General features: G+C 45.1%; 1 protein-coding gene across 12 annotated transcripts in view; it reads right to left on the reverse strand.

Annotated features, from left to right (window-relative positions):
• The window catches only part of TEAD1 (TEA domain transcription factor 1), a 254,197-nt gene that overhangs the window by 173,080 nt on the left and 60,762 nt on the right, over nucleotides 1-20,355 (reverse strand). Inside the window, exon 1 of one of the 12 annotated variants that reach the window (XM_046685828.1) lies at nucleotides 9,520-9,578. The exons of the other annotated variants lie outside the window; for them this stretch is intronic. The gene's annotated coding sequence lies outside the window, so the exon portion shown is untranslated. Of the gene's footprint in view, nucleotides 1-9,519; nucleotides 9,579-20,355 lie in introns of those variants that run through there. 12 annotated transcript variants of the gene reach the window in all.

Here is a 20,355-nt window from a genome sequence, read left to right on the forward strand (position 1 = left end):
TCCTGGCATCCCTGCAACAACTACAAGCAGCCAGCACATCTGTAGAAATGTTTTACACCTGCATGGGGCACTTCATCTGGTAGCCTACTCAGAATTCCCAATCACATGAAAACTATGGGGGAGAATTTCATCTATTTTTCGGTTGCACTGAAGATTACAGAACCAAAAGAAATCTTTCTCAAAGATTTATTCGCCTTAAATTATGCATGTAACCTATGGTCATAAGGGATAGGCTTTCCAAACAAATGTCAACTTGGCACAAACAAGCAATGGGAAAATGATCAAATCCAGTACCCCCTGCTGTCTGCACACTAACATCAATATTCCTTTGTTGAAAAGGCATCAGATCATTAATTCAAGGACTTCCCCAAAAAGGGGAGAAGAACTGCTCCTGGGGATTGATCCAAGAAGGGGGGCACAGGGCCTGAGTAGGGAGAGTTTAGTGTGACCACCAAGCCACCCGCTTCCGCAGCCTCAAGTCCACGCAACATTACAACAGAGGCAGCCAGGAGGGAAGCAGGTGCTGGCAGCCCCACCAGGCACCAGGGACCGCTCCATGTTCCAGGGCAGTCACCTGAGAGCAAGCAACCTATCCCTCTTTCCTTCTGCCTCCCAACTGTATCCCCTTCCCCTGCCCTCCCCCACCTGTGTGGTTCCACAGGGCCCAGGTGCAGAAACTCTGAGACACAGGAGCATTACACAATTAATGGCATAACCAGTGGGTGCTTTTGGCTTCATACCCTGACAGCTTTTAAATTTGGCAGCACCTGGATAAAGGAAACCCTCAGGTTGTCTTCTTTTAAATGCTGCCACTAATCCATCACTCGAAGAACTTGTCAGCAAAATATTTACTACTTCTTACCAACACATGTACATTAACACAGGACTTCAAAAACTACCAAACGTTGAGGTATAAATTATGCCACAAGAAAGAGTTTTGTGATTGACCCTCAGATGAACTCTACAATGCCCGCAGTGTAGGCCTTTTGAATTCTCAAATTATTACATTTTTTGTTGGGATCTAGGAGTCTTATAAAATTCAAGCTGAACTGTACTCTAGCCTAGAGTCTGTTCTGGCTCCAAAGCGGTTTATTGGAGAAATTATGAGAATCCGAGGGAACGCTCTGAGCAGACTCCACCTTCTCCTCCTCTCCACCTTACCCTAAACAAAACAAACAAAAACAAACCAGACACTTCCAAAAACAGAGGCCAGTCCTTGAGCTCTGGGCAGCTCACAGCAGTAGGAATTCACTCCCGGCAGCCATGTTTTAAGATAAACAGTGGACGTGCCCTGCAAGCAAGCACTATGGTGGAGGGATGGGATCCAGGCAGTGCCGGCCAGCTGAAGGGGCCGGGGGACATTTATTTGCCTAAAAAGAACATTACCATATAACTAAGAGCCTCAGAAGCTCCAGACCAAAACACACCAACACCCCCTAATCCAATGCTTGAAATTCCCTCGAAGACTCCTCATCAACTGGTCGTGCAGCCTGCGCTTAAACATCACCAGCGACAAGGAACTCACTACCTCCTCAATACCACTTTGTACCGACATGTTTAAATTCTCCCATCTATTAGGCTAAAATCCATGTTCGGGTTAACTTCTACCCACCTCTCCCTTTAGGGTCTATCCATCCTCAAAATACCCATTGAGGTATGACAGGAGCAGACCCCAGGCTCCTGTGTTCCCGACTAGACATAATTCACACCAGCCGTCTGCCCAGCCCTTGTGAACGCATCCCAGTTTGTCCACAACCCTCAATAATGATACTCAGACGTGAACCTGGGATCCATAAAACCTCTAAGCTCCCACACTCCAAGTGCTGGTCCTGAATTCCCTCTCTTGTGCAACTGGTTTAGGAGCTAAAAGCAGGAATTCATATTTACTCCTATTAAATTCCATTACTTTTAGCCTTAGCCCATGGCGCAAAGCTGGTAAGATCTTTTTGAATCATAATCACCAAGCTTTGCGTCCTTAGACACTGAACAATGTCTGAAGAATGGTCTGTCACATGGGGAGGGTATAGACCCATTTTGTGGAAGTCCCAAAGAAGATTCTGGCTCAACATAAGGAAATATTTCCTGCTAGTTTGAACTGTTCAACAAGAGGTGGAATGCCTTATAAGACAGGCAGGCAGCAGAGTCTTGCAGACAACCCCTTCAAGTTACCTCTAAAGCTAAGAGTCACAAGTCCTCGGTTGTTCGGGGAATGCAATATTAGCTAGCATTGATGGATTCATCCACTTAGTAAGCACAGGTACTGCTCTAAATGCTCATATGTTTTTATTCATTTACTGCAAAGGGAAGAACGCTGTGTCCAGGCTCTTGCAATTTGGTCAACTGGAGCTCAGCAGGATGGAATTACCTACTGTGGACAAGCGCCAGGACACAACCCCAGAAGCTACCAGATACATAACCCACAGAGCTATACAGGCCCTTGGTTTTACAACCCAATTGTAAGATGAGGTCCTGTATGGGCAGAGAGTTTCCGATCACAAGACTGGGGCTGGCTAAGAAAAGCTCCCCGTACTGGATACTGAAATAACCATTCTGGCATTCCATCCCTCAGGTCCCTTCCAGGCCAGCTCAAAATCCACCTCATCCTGGAAACCGTCCTTCTATCTAGTGGCTCAGAGGATCAGCCTCACCTTCGGAGTATCCTGAAAGACGTGTGAAATTTGTTAACTACCACCCAATCTACCTGGCTTCTGAATATATAGCAAGAAGCACCTGCTTACCGCCAACAATAAGATCTAATCAGAGCTATGTCCTCACCTTCTCATCCATCCTTTGAGCAAGGGAGTCAACATTCACTCAATTCAGTAAATGAAAAAGAACACAGAATTGTGGGGTGAGGGGGAAGACGATATTAAGTCTCAGACTGATCTGGGTTCCAGACCTGGCTCACCCACTAGCCATGCAGCCCAGACTAAATTAGTTAATCTCTCACAAGCTAAGGTTTTATTTGTAAAATGGAGATCATAAATTACATTCAATCCCGATACAGAAAAATCATTACGGCGTGGAGGGACTAATCCAGAGAGTTGCCATAAAGATTTAGTGCGATAATGAGTGAAGGTGCTCTGTCATCTGTAAAATCATGAACAGATGTTCATTTATTTCCAGGTCCTTCATCTCTAGACAGTGGTATGTACCTTGTGACGCCCAAACACCTAGTGATAACGAGATGGTGAAGAAATGAAGGAGCTTCCCTAATGGTTCCCTTTGGGCAATAAATTTACAATCTCTTCCTTAAGGTCTTCAGATGACTAAATGGAAAACAAATTGGTAACAAACGCCTGTACTTTTAACACTCATCTAAATCTGAACTAACAGTCACAGGTTCAATAATTTTCATATTCTCCTGGGAAGTTTGGTTCAGGGGAATAATTCTAAACCTAAACGAACGCCTAAAAGGAAAGAGAAGGGAACTCGTTTGTTGAAAATATACTGTGTATCATGTACCCCCGTGTGCCTCAGTTTCCATCATTAACACTCTCCCCTTTTTTTGAAGCAGGACTGTATATCGTGTAGAAAACACTAAAAAATAATTAAATGGGATGAAAGTATGAATTGCTATTCCAAGTCCGTTTTTTCAAAGAAATTATTTTTTACTGATTGCAAAAATAACAAATATGACTTTATAAAAAATTGAAAGCGAAAGTTCTCTCATAACTCCTCCTATATAACAGAGTTGTAAATATTTTTGCAATTCCTTTCCTGTTTCTTAGAAACATGCTAAATATAGAAGGTTATAAAAATGAGCTCATGGTGTACATACTATGTTGCAACCTTTGGTTTTATCACTTAACATCATCTTGGACAGTTCCCTATGTCTTTTTTTTTTATTATTTATTCAATTTATTTAAACTGAAGGAAAAAAACACGTCACCCCCTCACCTCTGGCAACCAAAAGTCTGTTCTCTTTATCTATGAGCCTGGTTGTTTTATTTAGATTCCACATATAAGAGAAATCATACAGTATTTTTCTCTGTCAGACTAATTTCACTTAGTATAACGCCCTGAGGTCCATCCATGTTGTTGCTAATGGCAAGAGTTCACTCTAAATTTTTTATGGCTAAATAATATTCCATTGTGTGCCTGTGTGTGTGTGTGTGTGTGTGTGTGTGTGTGTGTATACACCACAGTTTCTTTATCCCTTCATCTATCAATGGACACAGGTTGTTTCAATATCTTGGTTATTATAAATAACAGTGCAATGTACACAGGGTACATATATCTTTTCAAGTTAGTGTTTTCATTTTCTTCAGATAAATACCCAGGAGTGGAATTGCTGGATCATATTAGTAGTTCTATTTTTAATTTTTTGAGAAATCTCCATACTGTTTTCCATAATGGCTGCACCAATTTACATTCCCACCAATAGTGCACAAGAGTTCCCTTTTCTCTACATCTTTGCCAACACTTTCTATTTCTTGTCTTTTTGATAATAGGTGTGAGGTGATATTTCATTGTGGTTTTGATTTCATTTCCCTGATCATTAATGATGTAGAGCATCTTTTCATGTACCTGTTGGCCATCTGTATGTCTTCTTTGGAAAAATGTCTATTCAGATCTTCTGCCCATTTTTCAATTGGATTTTTTTTGCTACTGAATTGTATGAGTTCTTATTATAGATATTAGCCTCTTACCACATACATGATTTGCAAATATTTTCTCCCATTCAGTAGGCTGTCTTCTCATTTTGTTGACGGCTTCCTTTGCTGTACAGAAGCTTTTTTTACTATGATGTAGTCCTACTTATTTATTTTTGCTTTTGTTGCATTTGGTGTCACATTATAAAAATCACCACCAAGACTTATGCCAAGGAGCTTACCACCTATGCATTCTTCTAGGAGTTTTTATGGTTTCAGGCCTTACATTCAAGTCTCTAATCCATTTTGAGTTAATTTTTGTGTATGCTGTAAGATAGTGGTCCAGTTTCATTCTTTTGCATGCGGCTGTCCAGTTTTCCCAACACCATTTATTGAAGAGACTGTCCTTTCTCCATTGTATATTCTTGGCTCCTCCGTCGTAAACTGATTGATCATATACGCACGGGTTTATTTCTGGGCTCTCCATCCTGTTCCATTGATCTGTGTGTCTCTTTTTATACTAATACCACACTGTTTTAATTACTACAGCTTTGTAATATAGTTTCAAATCAGGGAGGATGATGCTTCCAGCTTTGTTCTTTCTTAACACTGTTTTGCCTATTCAGGGTCTTTTACGGTTCCATACAAATTTTAGGATTGTTTATTTATTTCTGTGAAAAATGCCATTGGAATTTTGATACGGTCTGCATTTAATCTGTGGATTGCTTTGGATAGTACGGACTTCTTAACAATATTAATTCTTCCAATCCATGAGCACAGAACATCTTTCCATTTATGTGTGTCTTCTTCAATTCCTTTCTCTATTAGTTTTTTTTTTTCTTTTTGAGGAAGATTAGCCCTGAGCTAACATCTGCCGCCAGTCCTCCTCTTTATGCTGAGAAAGACTGGCCCTGAGCTAACATCCGTGCCCATCTTCCTCTACTTTATATGTGGGACGCCCACCACAGCATGGCTTGACAAGCAGTGTGTAGGTCTGCACCCGGGATCCAAACCAGTGACTTGGGCCGCCAAAGCAGAATGTGCAAACTTAACTGCTGCACCACCGGGCAGGCCCCTAGTTCATGATTAATGTATAGAAACAGAACAGATTTCTGTATATCAATTTTGCATCCTGCAACATTACTGAATTTGTTTATTAGTTCTAATAGTTTTTTGATGGCATCTTAAGGGTTTTCTATACTAATATCATGTCATCTGCAAACAGCGATTGTTTTACTTCTTCCTTTCCAATTTGGATGCCTTCTATTTCTTTTTCTTGCCTAACTGCTCTGGCTAGAACTTCCAATACTACGTCGAACAAAAGTGGCAAGTGTGAGCATCCTTGTCTTGTTCCTCATCTTAGAGGAGCTTTTCATTGTTGAGTGTGATTATCACTTTCTAAAAGCTCCTTTTCTCCTGAAACTCTCCACAGGCACACTATAATAAACTCCGAAAAGAACTTGTTACCAGTGATACAACCCTCCTGCTAACTGCCCCAGGAGCCACACTCCCTACACGGATCATTCTTTCACAATTAGTCACTGACACTTCAAGAAGGGTAACATGAGTACAGTGGGATGACATCACATGTATACTCGACTAATACACATTTAATATAAAAGCCTAGGGGAAGAAGGGTGAGACAGTCAAATGCAGGTGCTTCTGACCAATTCTATTCAAGGAATGTATACACAAGGGCTATGACACAGGACACAGGAATCTGCTGCTCCCTTCATCTTAATTCCTGTGGGTTTCTCATAATGTAAGCATCATACCCACTTATGTGTGATTTAAGAGCTCTTAAATAAAAGAGTTAGTTTTAACTAACCCTCAGGATTAATGAAATGCCATTGAATATGAGGGTCACAAAAAAATCCAGACAGCTTGTTCTAGACCATGTCTTAATACTCAATGAAGCACCAGGAAAAGAGCTAGACTGGGAGTTAGGACTCTGTCTCTACCTGAGTAACCCAGGACCACACGGCACTTGTAGCCCCACGTGCCTCAGTTTCCATCATTAACACGGAAGGATGCCAACATTGTCATTCATCACCTCGTCTTCCCAGAGATTCTACCTAGAATAGAACTTAGTGAGTTGGTTTATTATTGCTCCCCCGTTCACACCCCAATGTCCTTGAGGGTAGGGACTGTTACACTCACCACAGTATCCCCAGCGCTAGCGCAGTATCTAGCATAATAAATACTGAGAAAAAGAGAGAATGAACCAACAACCAGATGACATGAACATTCTTTGATAACAACATGACTGAACTTATCATCAAGCTTTCCATGAGAAGGGGAGGAGCTTCAGCTCCCTTCCCACTCCTCAGCCTGACTCTGGCCAAGGTTCTAAAGAGTAGTAAGAGCCCCAGAGGAAATCACCAAATTAGGAAGACATATGAGGACAGACTTAAGTCAGGTACAGCTTGGATAATGAAGAGTTGGCTGTCTAATCCAGCTTCTTATTTATGAATGGTGATTACTGACAAGAAATAATCCTTCTGTGTTAAAGGGATAAACACGGTTTGGGTCCTCTAGGAGGTAAGCTGCTCTACCACAAACATTATTTTGAGGGGAATGGTAATTTTGGAGATACGCTATTTTACCTTCTCCATATCCGTTTTCTTTTGGCCACTAGAGAAGATGAGAACGAGAAGGTGACAGCTCCAAGAAAAGCTATAAAGGCGGCAAAGTGACGAGGGTGTAAAGACCAGAAGCCAAAGAGGCGGCCAAGGAAGAAATTCAAAGAAGTGAAACATGGTAACAACGCAGATTGGAGTGAGCGAGAGTGCAAAAGGCAACATATAGGGAGTGGCAGTGAGAGTAAAGCTGAGAAAAAAGATTTCTAAGAGCGCAGGAGAATGCAGAAGCACAGGTGGGAGCCATTTTAGGGTTTAAAGAAAGAGAATCACATGGTTGGAATGATACTTGTAGTAGACAACTCAACCAAGCATTTGATGGCTCAAAGGTCACCGTGATCTTGGTAAAAGCCCAAATTTTACTCAGAAGAGAAAAGCTGTCCCCCAACAAACAGACTAAGAAAAAAAGTGCTTTCCTGCCAAAGTGAACAGTACCTCAAATCCAAGTCCAGCCTTCTCCCAAAGGACCAGGTTTCAAGACAATGCCAGAAGCTTTCACCTCCAGGATCTTATTCAATCATTGCACTACACCTGTTGAGTATTATCCCCATCTTTAAGGTCCAGAGACCTAAAGAAGTTGACTAAAGTCATATACGTAACAGAATTTGAATCTAGGAGTCATTCTCCAAACAGAATGCACATTCCATGAGAATATCAGACTCACACTATATCCTCACTAGATAGTGAGCTGGAGGCTGGATTTCAGAGGAACAGAACGTAGGCAGTGCTGAATTCTCAGCTCTGTCCACAACTGACACCATCAAGCCCAGTCTAATTAATTCCTAATGAATAGTGATGATGCTGACTCACCTCCCTGGGTAATTGGGAGGAATGTCAGGCACTAATGATGGTTAACCACTTTTGCATATGCAAAGGAGAGCGAGTTATTTTCCTACCATTTCAGACACCAGCCAAACTTGCTAACAAGTGGCCTACGAAATACAGGTGACGATTGGCAGCCCAGATTTTGAAAACAGCCTCCAGAGAAAAGGAACTGCAGAAGGTCAGTCACTGTCAGAGAGCCAGCAGAACTTTCAGGGAATGCTGACACTGAGAACGGAGGCCACACGTGCCATGGAGCCAGGACGGCCAGTGAGCCCTGGTGTCATAGGCTCCAACTGCCAATAGGTTCCCTCTGATTTCAGCAGGAAGGAGTGGATAATTACTCCTTCTCATTTTCGAAAATCACTTCCATATCAACAGGATCCATCAACAAGCCAATACCTCTTCACCAAGCCCCCGATGCTGAGCACCCCATTAGAGGACTTAGCATTACCCTCCTGAGATTCCCTGATTAATTCTCCACTCCATCAGCCCTAAGCACTTGCCCAGGTGACAGCTCAAGAAAGGCTCTGATTGATTTCATGCTATGCAGCTCTGTATTACCAGCCTTTAGGGGAATCACCTTCCCCATCCCCTTAATGAATCTGTTAGCCACTGAGAACAGAAATTCCTGCTTCTTCCTTTCTCCCATCACTACCAGCAGTCAAGCCAATCACTGCTCTCCTTCATCAGCAGACTCCTTCAAAAGGACAAGGCCATAGGCTCAGGTCTAGGCAGTGTGTCCCATCTGACCATTCCCAAGTGAAGGCGTGATATCAAGACAGTGCACTCATAAGGGGACCGCGAGCAAGATGACATGACCCGCAGCCTGAGTCATGGATCCCTGGGAGGTGGACAATTTAACCTCAGGAAACTCATTTCAAACCCAGAAACAAGCTTCTCTCCTGCTCTAAGAGAAAAAATGCAGCAAGAGTTAGCAGTAAGTAGTTGTCAGCACACATTTCAAAAGGAAAACGTGTAGGCCCTTTCCCAGGTCTAACAGTCATAGAAAATCCCAAAATTAACTCTTCAATTCCAATAGGTCTGTAGAGTGAACAAACATTTGAGGCAGACTCACCAATCATAATGCTTACCAGAAACAAAGAAAACATACCAGGAATATAATACTCCTTAGTCACTAAATTATGGATCACATCACTTTCTTAGTTGGTAAAATTCACCACCAGATTATCATGATGCCTTAGCATTTCAAATAACAATGAGTACGAATTAAAAATCAAAAGTAGAGAGTTCTTATCTTAAAAGATATCAACATACAAGATAAATACATACACTGCATTTGGCCAAACTCTAAGACAAGCATTTCAAGTGGGTCCATCTCAGCCCCATGCCCAAGGAAATGCCCTGGCATTTCCTACAGTCGGTGCTGGTTCCCCAGGTGGCAAGTCTATGGGTCATACCTGGAGTCTCATCCTTCTTACAGAAGGCCAGTGGAGACTCACCTAGTTGTACACAGTCTGTTGCCAGCCAACCTCATGATGTGTTGGCTCTGAACAGACTCCCAGTCCCAGCAGCTGCCCTGCCCCGATGCAGCCACTTGGGCTGATTGGGAATTCTAATTCTGCTCTGTCAGGAAAGGCCCTCCCTACTCTACATAAAGAAAAGGTCCCAGGCCTTCTTCTCCAGCTTCCGTGACTTAGGATGCTTCTCTCATCCTGGCCACGCCTCCAGCTACCCTGGATTATTCAGACAGCGAGCTGGTGGACAGAGGCAAGAGGTAAATCCACCGTTCACTTGCGACTGGATCATAAACCAATCAACAAGGAGAAGTGGAAGCAAGCTGGTATTTTAAAGTCCAGAACTGTGAAATCCAAGCCCTGCTCTGGTTCTTCCGCTGGCTCCACTGGCATTCCAATGCTCTCTAAGGATCCAAGAGAGCCACACGGGTCTCATCAGCACTCACATTGGGGGATCCAAAATCTAGGTTCCGTCATGCCCAGAGGGAAAACACTCCTCTTCCTGCCAACTTAGGGTAACCAAGAACACGATTCACAACATGTTTTGCTCCTGTCCATCCTCTCAACCATCAAAAATCAGGCTATCACTTGGAGTGGGGGCTGGGTCTGGACTACCTGCCTTTAATACCCATTCCTAATGGATTGAGCACACAGAGCCTGATACACTCCCCAAATCACACAGGAGTATTTCTTGAGTCCCAAAATATGATCATAAATTTATTGGGAGCAGAAGTAGAGCTTGTGTGACCTCCAGGACTGAGGACAGTGGCACGTAGTACTAGGACACTGGACAAAAGTGGGAGAAGACAGAACAAGAGGTAGAACTAACCCGTTTGTTCCCATACCTTTCTGATCCCACAGTTAACTTTAGAAGAATTTTATTTCAGGAGCTCTGAATCAATTGCTCTTGTTGAATTATGCTTGTATGTGATGCTGTCAGCGTGCCAAGAAACATCCCATGAATTAGTCACTGGATTTACCCCAAGGAGGATGAGGATGTCCCTCATCACATCACAGATTGCTCTTCACAAAGATCCCAAAGGAAAGTTCGATGACAAACAAAACACTGTGCTTTTTACTGTGGTCAACTGATGAAGTCTTGGCTTTACTCGCTGGCCACCAAGGTGCACCAAGCCTCACTGGCAGACCCTCAGAAAAAGCACGGAGAGGATCTGGTCAGCAAGTCTGGTTTCATTGCCAAATACACTTTAGGCACTTACCTCTATCCCCTTTCTTTTTCTTCTTTCCCCGACTTTTAATTTATGCTATTTTACAACTTTGCAAGCTGCCTTAAATTCATTCCAAAACAAGACAGGGTAGAAACACAAAGGAAGGGGCCAGCTCCGTGGCCGAGTGGTTAAGTTCGAGCACTCCACTGCGGCGGCCCAGGGTTCGGATCCTGGGCGCGGACATGGCACCACTAGTCAGGCCACGTTGAGGCAGCGTCCCACATCCCACAACTGGAGGGACCCGCAACTAGGATATGCAACTGTGTACGGGGTAGGATTTGGGGAGATAAAGCAGAAAAAAAAAAAAAAAAAAAAGATTGGCAACAGTTCTTAGCCCAGGTGCCAATTAAAAAAAAAAAAAAAAAAAGAAACACGAAGGGGAAATTATTTCTATTTTCTAACTATCCGCCCCACCATGTGTCCCCACCCACGTGCCAGGCAGTAGAGAGATGGAGATCAATAAATATGCTACCCTCCCCCTGTCCTTAAGGAGCACCCTTCCAGCAGGGAGACAGGTAAGTAAGTGAATCATCCTTCAAGCCTTCAAGCCCCTCCACTGGGAAGCCGGCCCTGCCCTCTCCCCCCTGTTCCTCCTCCATATTCCCGCAGGCAGCACCTTTTCTCGCCAGGACAAAGGAACTCACCTCACTCCTGCATAGGAATGATTTGCTCATGTCTGTCAGCCTCATGGGGTGGTGAGATCTTTAAGACTTAGGCCCATGCCTTCCGTCATTTTTCTATCCTTGGCATTTAACAGAATGCCTGGCACAGAGGAAACGCTCCCCCCCAAATGATAACTGAATGGATGCCTCAAATGATGAGTCCACGGGCGAATAAATAAATGAACAAGTGAATGAATATTAAGATGTCGAAGGAGGAATAAACAAAGTGCTGTGGGAGCACAGAAACAGGAGCTGATTCTGTCTCTCACGTCGACAAGGACCTCACGGGAGGTGACGTTTAGGCTGGTCTTGAAGCCTGAGCAGAATTCACCAGGCCGATTACAAGACACACACAGGGAGGCCTGTTCGGAGAAGAGCATCTGTGGAGGGTACATGGTAAAGAGATGGCAGAGCAAGAAAGCAGAACGGCTGGAGAAGAGGCTGAAAAAGTCAGCTCAGCCGGTCACAAGGGGCCTCACATGCCATGACAAAAGGTTTGGACTATTTCACACAAAGGCAACAGGAAAATACCAGCAACATCAGGAGTGTGCAAGCAACTCCTGAAGGGGTGTATGTGTGTGTGTCTGTCTATTTGGGGATGAAGAACAAATAATTTTATAAATTTGGAGTCACATTTTGTTCCTCAAAAGCATTTCCAGTGTGGTCCAGGGCCAGAAGAGTTTTCCAGATAAATTCAAGTGCTATAAGGTCGCACACCTCTTAAGCATTCGTAATGGATAAAGGCGTTTTCATGCACCAAAGGACAGCGGCCATCTGTCTATACAGGTGGGCTTGTTTAAACAGCCCAGAGCCGCAGGGTTCCCTCCGCCCGGTACCCGGTCACTCGGCACTTCCAATCAAGGCTCATGAGACTTCGTCTTGCAGCACTCCACACGATTTCCCTGGTCGCCAAAGAGGGCTGTGTGCTCACAGTGCGGTCATCCCCAAACCCAGCACGGGGACTAGAGCGTTATGCTCACACGAAGACACACGTGTCTGTGAATGGCCAGCGGGCAAATGCCAGCTAGTGGGGACACGAGCAAATGTACAAACTAACCGAAAATATATGACACTGCTGGTTGTTCACAAGTGTCCGCTGGTTCCCAATGTTACTGACAGACCTGAGTCCCCCCCCTTCAGATGAGATCTACAGTCTGCCATTTAATGATGACACAGTGATGCAGCAGCTGCAAAACAGGTCTTACAGTGGGAGGCATGAGAATTCAGGGGCCAATCAAAGCCTCGCCCTCACCTCCACCCCTGTCCTCCAAGCTTAACCCCAGTCCTCGGTTTACACCCAGCTCAACTTCAGCAGAAGAAAGAGTTTTGGCACTTGGGCTGAAAACTGGCTGAGGCAGGGTAAGTGAGTAAGTACTGTTTCCCCTTTAGACAATAAGCCACTCATTCAAATTAACCAACACTACTTGAGCTCCTACGGCATGCACAGCAGCAGCTCTGAGCAGCCCAGAGCACAGCAGAGAGAGACAGACACAAAAGCTGGGGCGCCCAGTCCTGAAATCAGGCCTCAGCTCTCTGGCCTTCCCCTCCGCAGGGTCCAGGGTGCTCTGAAGGAGGGAGTCTCCACCCACCAGACTCCTCCCTCCTCCTCCCAGCCCCGACCCCCTCACCCCCAGCAAATGACTCAGTTGTACAAGAGGAAAAGACAAAGGCCACAACTTGATTCCATCAACATTTCTCAGCTCCCCAGCACACACACAGGAAGAGTCTCTTTAGGGCAAAAAAGGGGGGAGGGCTATATATTTCCTTCCAGGATCTCTTCCTCCTCCAGATTCTGCTAACCCTGGTAGAGGAACAAGGAAGGCCAAACCCTCAGTTCCTCTCTCTCGTTAAAATGCAATCTATTTCCAGTTACTCCTACAAAGTGCCCCCAAAGCCCCCTTTCTCTCCGACCTTCAGGGTGTGGATCCCCTCTCAGTGCAAGGCCTAACAGTACCACTCACAGGACGCAACAGGAGAGGCCGAAAGGCCCGAAGGCCAGGCTAACAAACCCAAACCCTCACGGTAGTCTGTACGATGCCTCACAGACCTGGCACACCTTCCTTCAAAGTCACTTCTCTGCCTTAAGGATCTGTCTCTAAAAGTGCCCATGAAAATCCGAAAAGGATTTTCCAGGTCCTGGGTGAGGGAACCCAATCCCACAGCCCCTCTGAGAGACTCCACTACTCAGAGAACCTGGCTGAAGCAGCACCCAAGGGAGGGCCATCGTCCCAGGCTCCTCCCATCCCTTCAGAGGCAACACGTCACCAAGAATGTCCATTCGGCCCCCCATCTCTCAATCGAATCCCATCCACTCCTCTCCACTCCCCCCAACTTTGCTCCTGTCTCACGGCAGGACCACATCTCTCTCGGAGCTGGGCTGTCCTCTACACCCCTGCACTACCACCACTGCCAACCAGCTGGTCCTGCCAGGCTCCCAAGCCCAGATGTACATCAGGATGACAGAGGCAGCTTCTTAAAAATGTAGATCCCAGCTCTGATGCCAAAGGTAGTGAATCAGAACCCCCAGGAGATACGTTTTTAGTAAACCTCTCCTGCTCTGTCCTGCAGCCAGAGTAGTCTTCCTAAAATGCAAATACGACTTTTCTCAAACACTCATTTGAAATCTTTCAGCAGATCCCCACCCCCACCAGGACCCAAATGCATAGTAGAGCACCCATGGCCTTAACCACATGATCTCAGTCTGTTTCCCTCCATTCCAGCCACACGACCACTCCCAGGCACTGGACACAGCAGGCCGCCTGCTTCACCCCTTGAGCCACCTGGGCCCCTCTGCTCAGATGCTTCTCTCACCAACATCTCCATCTACTGAATGTCTACTGGTCCTTTCAAGACCAAAGCCACCAACCTCTCCTCTGGGAAGCCTTAGCAGACTTCTCGAATCAAAGAAGTCACTTCTATGTCCCCATAGCACCTCAAACACATTTCCAACCCCATACTTGGTGCGCTTCACCATAATTTCTCTTAAGATACCGTCTCCCTGCTAATCAGGAAGCTCCTGGGCATCCCTACGTTTCATGTCTCCCACGCCCAGATAAGGTTGTGGGAACTCAATGATGTTTGCTAAATGTCTTCCTTTGTGGTACCCCTAGAGTTACAGGGATCACACTGTGCATCTGGTGAGTCTACATGGCAAAGCAGTTACACATATACAAAGAGGACATAGGGTTTTAGAAGCCTAAAGAGTTTGAATTATAGTTCTCCATTTATTAGCTGTGTCTCAGGTTTGTTTTTTTTCTGTGCAAAATGGAAATTAGTAATACGACCTATCTGTTCTAAAGATTAAAGGAGATGATCCGTGTAAAGTACAGTTGTCTCAATCATCGGCATCATTATGTACACTACGTATCCAAATGCTAACAGATTAGTGGGTATGTGTGTGCACACACGTCTTAGAACTGTGCTATAGGTTAACCTATAGAGAACTATAGGTTCTCAGTAAGTGCTAAACGCATATAATAATGACTACTCCTCTATCTGTCTTTCCTGCTACACTGTAAATTTTCAGAAGGCAGGGACTCTGTTGCATTCATTTCTGCACCTCTTCCCCACTCAGGCTCAATAAATAATTGTTCAATTGAACATAAAATATTAATACATTTTTATGGCTATTAAGAAATTCATCCTTGTCTAAGGAATCACAAAGACAGCTTCAGGCAAACTCGAGACCTGACCCACAGAGCAAACTAAAAAATTCACTGGCTTTGAAACCTTCCTCCAGTCTCTGAAAACCCTGACTAGCTGGCCTCTAGGCTCAGCATCACTTTGGCTGCCCCCCTCCCCCCACCTCAAGGTAGGACCTGTCACCTAATGAGCCACAACCCAAGGTCTTTACTGGTGGCACACACCCCTCCTCCTCAGTCTGTGGCATTCCAGCCCTGACCCCCAGTCCTCAGCCCCCCACAGCGGCTGCCCCACCTGGAAGATGGGCAGCGGGAGGGAGCTGCCTTGACAGCTCACAGCCAGTTCACCCTCCCAGGGGCCTGGGAGCCAAAGTGTCAGGTTACCACAAAAATAACAGTGGGCCTACACCAGGCCAAGAGCAGGAGGGAAGAGACAAGAAGAGAACCCAGGAGAAAAAAGCAGATATTTGAGTTTGAGTCGAAGAGGAACTAGCTTTTCAGAACCGTACTTTAACTTCCTAACTACAGTCTTAACATCACCACTACAGCCCCTACAATAACTCATTCATTTCACATCCAATCCAGAGCAGCTTATATTTATATTATACTTAACTACTTCGAATGCGCTTTTAAAAACATTATTTTAGGGCAAGAGGGGGATGGAGTTTTTTTTTTGTTTGCTTATTTAATGCTATTTATAAAAGTTGGATTGGGGTCAATGGAGGTTTTAACAAGTATTTCCATTCAACAAATTCCTGATATTACTCAGCTTTAATTTTCTCAAAACTAAATCCAAACGTGACAGAGCTAATGAGGCCTAGTGAAGGGGGGGGGGTCTGATCTTCAAGAAAGAAACGGCTGATAAAATGCATTTATGCATTTTCCCCCCTATAAAATGAAACCAAAGTTCACTCCAGTGCTGCCCTCGTGCAGGAACGCCGCTGGCTTGATGTGGTCTCACCCGGCCTGGGTCTTTCAAATAAAGTCAACTTCAATCCCTGTAGTGAGCTAGCAGGTTATTGATTCTCCCTCCACCGTTCTTTCATCTGGGTTACTCCATACACTATGCCTCTTTAATTTGCTCCTAGCAGCTGTTTTATAAGAGGGTGAGTACAGACCTAGCGACAAGAAAAGATGCCTTTCTTCAGCTATGCAGGTAAACCCCAAGACCCAGGCAGTGCCCCGGTGGACTAAGTTTCCCATTGTAATCCTGTCTGTGAGACTGGCTGTGAACGCCCTGGCAGGGGAGCCTCAGCTCACTCTGAAAGGCACATCAGACTCCCAGCCTGAAGCTGCTGCAAGGGAGGAAGAGAAAAAATTCCAAATAGAAAAAAGTGGATTCTCGGGGCCAGCCCCATGGCCAAGTGGTTAAGTTCGCGCACTCCACCACGGCGGCCCAGGGTTTCGCGGGTTCAGATCCTGGGTGCTGATGTGGTCCTGCTCGTCAGGCCATGCTGAGGCGGTGTCCCACATGCCACAAGTGCAAGGACCCACAACTAAAAATATACAACTATGTGCTGGGGGGCTTTGGGGAGAAAAAGGAAAAATAAAATCTTTAAGAAAAAGAAAAAAGTGGATTCTCTGTTTTTTTCAGTTAATATTGATGGGGAGAGGTTCCCCAATGTCACATTATTTTGTAGTTGCTGATTTCTGCTTCACGCTAAAATATCAGGATTATGAGTATATAAGGCATGGCAGTATTCTGAATAGGACTCTATCTATTGCAAATACTTTTTTTTTAAAAAAAGAGGCTTTAAGATGACAATCTTCGTGGCAGCCAGACCACTAGCTGGTAAACAGGCAGATTGTTTTATTTTTTTTTATCTTTTAAGAAAAACCTCTCTCCCAATCAAATCAATAAACACTTTAGAGGAGGAACCCATTACCAGCAGAGTTTGAGTTCTGTAAATTTAGAAGAATACCATATAAATAGTGAAAATAACAGTAGTTTCATCCTGTCTTTAAATACAGCCAGAGTCTAGTTCCTGGAAGAAAGGGTCTCAGCCGCCTCGCTCCTCCTCGTGCTGTCAGAATTCACACAGTTCATGCAGGACACAGCACACCGCGCAATTACCAACAGGCACTGCCACTGCTAAGAGACCTGTAACAATCCTGATTTTTACCATAAAAGCTCTCATTATTATCCCAGCTCTCTTTGCTTGTTCAGCGTGCCTGGTCACTTACAGGAGGAGGAGAAAAAAACAAGGACTCGGCTCATCTTTCCCCAGCGCTCTCCCAGGGAGCTGTTCGTGTCTCCGCAGGGCAATGCCACGCCACTGCACCGGCCGCCCGGGTTTAAAATTAGCCGAGCCCTGGAGAGCCACGGGTAACCTTCTGACAAGGTTAGCCAGCAGAGCAGAGCACGGCTCGGGAGGGACATTAATAAGAAGCCAAGTAGAGAGCGCCTTTCAACAAGCCCATTAGGGCCTCTGGGAACCCTTGCGCCTGGAAGCCTGGAGCAGCCGGGTCCAGGGGCATGAGGTTGACCTGGGCTCTTATTTTGATCCCACCGAGTCAGTAGCTTCCTTTACAGGCAAGAAACACAACCTCCAAATGTGTTTCTCCAAGTTTCAATTCAACATACTCGGCTGCTCATTATACAATAGTTTTTTAAACTTTACACTGGATTTTAAAAATAGAATATTTATGGAACACGTCCAATTGTAAAGTTAACACCCATAGAGGACCAAAAAAGTAGAACATATAAAACACACATATGAGAAAACAAACTTTACCCATAGTCCTCTACCAAACAAGTCAGTGCTAACAATGCATTTTGATGTATTTTCTTAATAACTGACGTTATTATTATTATTCCCTATAGTTTGGGGTTCTTTTATTGCCCACCTAACATTTCACATTCAGCCTTTTCCCAAGTCCTGAAATATTCTCTGTATTCATGGTTTTCATAAGAGGTATAGTATGCCGTGTCATGGATATATTACTATTGGACTCTTTCCCCAAGGCTGGACATTCAGATCGTGCCCACCTTTTCACTGCTACGGCAAATCCTTGCCATTGTTTCCTGAGGACAGATTCCTGGACTCCAAAGGCAGGAAAAATGTGAAACCACTGGTGGAGACGGTGACCCCACCCGTGAAGGCAGGGACTGTGCCTGTCACACTGTAGTTTTCTGAATAAAGGAACGTGTCCCAGTGCTTTCCAAGAGACGACCCTAAATTCTAAAGTGACACCTTCCAAGCGCCCATGGGGAGATCATCAGGCCTAGCACAGCACAAGTCCCTCAGCAGTGAGACGGAGGAAAAGACAAGCAAGGAACCCAGCTAGCACCTCTGAACACCCGCCAAAGACGATCCAGATGCTGCTCGCACCCTCCCACCACCCCTGCCAGTACCTCACAGGTGCAGCCATGCTGGTTGTTTAGAATACTGAAATATTTCCATCCCACCTGGCAAAGGGTCAGTGGTCCCAGCCCACTGAGTGCCCCTGTCCCCTTAGCCCCTGTGCCTCTCCCAGTGGACCCTGGCCTCCTCATACCCCACAAGTAAAAGGTCAGTGCCTGGCATACTGGGGGCCTCTGATGGTTTCCACTGTGTCAGTGACCCTACCAGTTGTTAAATATTTTACACATCAGCCCTATCCACAGATAACTTATAACTCAAGATTTGCTTTTTAAAACGTTACCTCTCCTCTGCCAACAGCTCCTCAGAGACCACTATTTAAAATCTGAATTACCATCCCTTCAGCACTGTTTCTTAAATTCATTAAATTCACTTAACATTTTATTTTTAAAACTGAAATGGACAATTAATAGGAAGCACTTCCCAGGATGCCTATCAGGGGGCTGTTCCCACTAAGTTACTCTCTACAAAGCAGTGAGCTGGGTTAGACAAAGATGAACATCATAATCACAAGGTTCGTGGACAGAGTACTGAGGCCAGTGTTATTGGTTCTCCAAGAATGAAAGCTACCTGCTTAAACCACAGAAGACTTTGAGGAAGTCTCAGACCATGTACTATATTCTCAGCAAGCTAAAGCAAAAACATCGAAATGCGACAATCTAGGGATAAGCTGAAGAGTCAAGTACAGACAAACCTGTGCCCAGACTACCCTGGCATTGGCTTACCTGTAACTAATAACCAATAAAAGCAACAGGTGGGGGCTGGGCACTCTGCTGTGCACGTGGAAGCTGCTCCCTACCTGAGCTCTCTTTGCTAAGCTGTGGAAGGGAACAGACAACCAGTAAGTGGAGCAGAGTTTCATTTCTTCTAAATGTTTCTGTCCATCCTCTACTGGGGATGCCAGGGCAGGAACAGCACCAGGAAAGGGAGGAAGGACACACAAGGCACTTGCAAAATCAGACTTTCAAAACCACGAAGGTGCTAGGCAGGAAGCACCACGGCACTGCCCACCCAGCAGCGGGCACGGCGGCCACACGGGCATCAGCTCAGAGACAATGCCCACACACATCCCCACTACGGACGAACAGACTCCAATTCCAGGTCGCTCTGGAGATGGAGGCAAGCTGCAGCTTCTCTGCCAAATCATCAAAATTCTAATCGATGGATATAAAAATATTTTTGGCTCATTAAATCAAATATAAAGGCAAAAGTTTAAGGAAATACCTTGTAGTAGTAAATGGAAATGATATTCACGTTAAGATTCAACATTTATGCAACACTGCTGTGAGGCACAGGGGTCAGGACTTTACTTTTATGATTTCTTCTAATCCTCATCACAACTATATTCGGTAGAGATGTAATATCACTATATCCATTATTCAGATGATGAAGAAAATGAAGTTCAGAAACATTAAGTCATTTGTCAAACAGAAATTCAAACCCAGATCCATCTCAGCTTGAGCTCAAGATCTGTCTTTCTGAGATAGTGAAGCTCCCATCACTGGAGGTAATCAAGGAATAGATGAGAGATCTCTTAACAACAGGAATGCCATGGAGGGGACTGGAGCGGGGAGAAGGACGTCAGGGGACATCCATTCCAACCTCTGATCTATGACAGACGAAAATAAATTGCCTACTGTATGCTGTCTCTGTACTAGATGCTTTTGGGACTTGAAGAGTAGAAAGACTCTGTGAATGAAGTGAGCACACTGTTAGAGCTGAGATAATGGACAGTCACTCTATTTTTCCGCTCACAATAAAAGGCAGCTGAAAAGCAAGGCCGTTGGAGAGTCCAGACTCTGGCCGCTGTGATCCCAGCAGAGCTGGCACATGGCGAGCAGGAGCACTTCCTTCTCCCTCTCCAGAAGCGGAATGGCAAGGACGGGAGCCTCGCTACTGCAGGGCAGGGAAAGAGCTTTCCTCCTTC

This window comes from Equus quagga, chromosome 14, assembly GCF_021613505.1.
Source record: "Equus quagga isolate Etosha38 chromosome 14, UCLA_HA_Equagga_1.0, whole genome shotgun sequence".
Classification (NCBI taxonomy): Eukaryota; Metazoa; Chordata; class Mammalia; order Perissodactyla; family Equidae; genus Equus; species Equus quagga.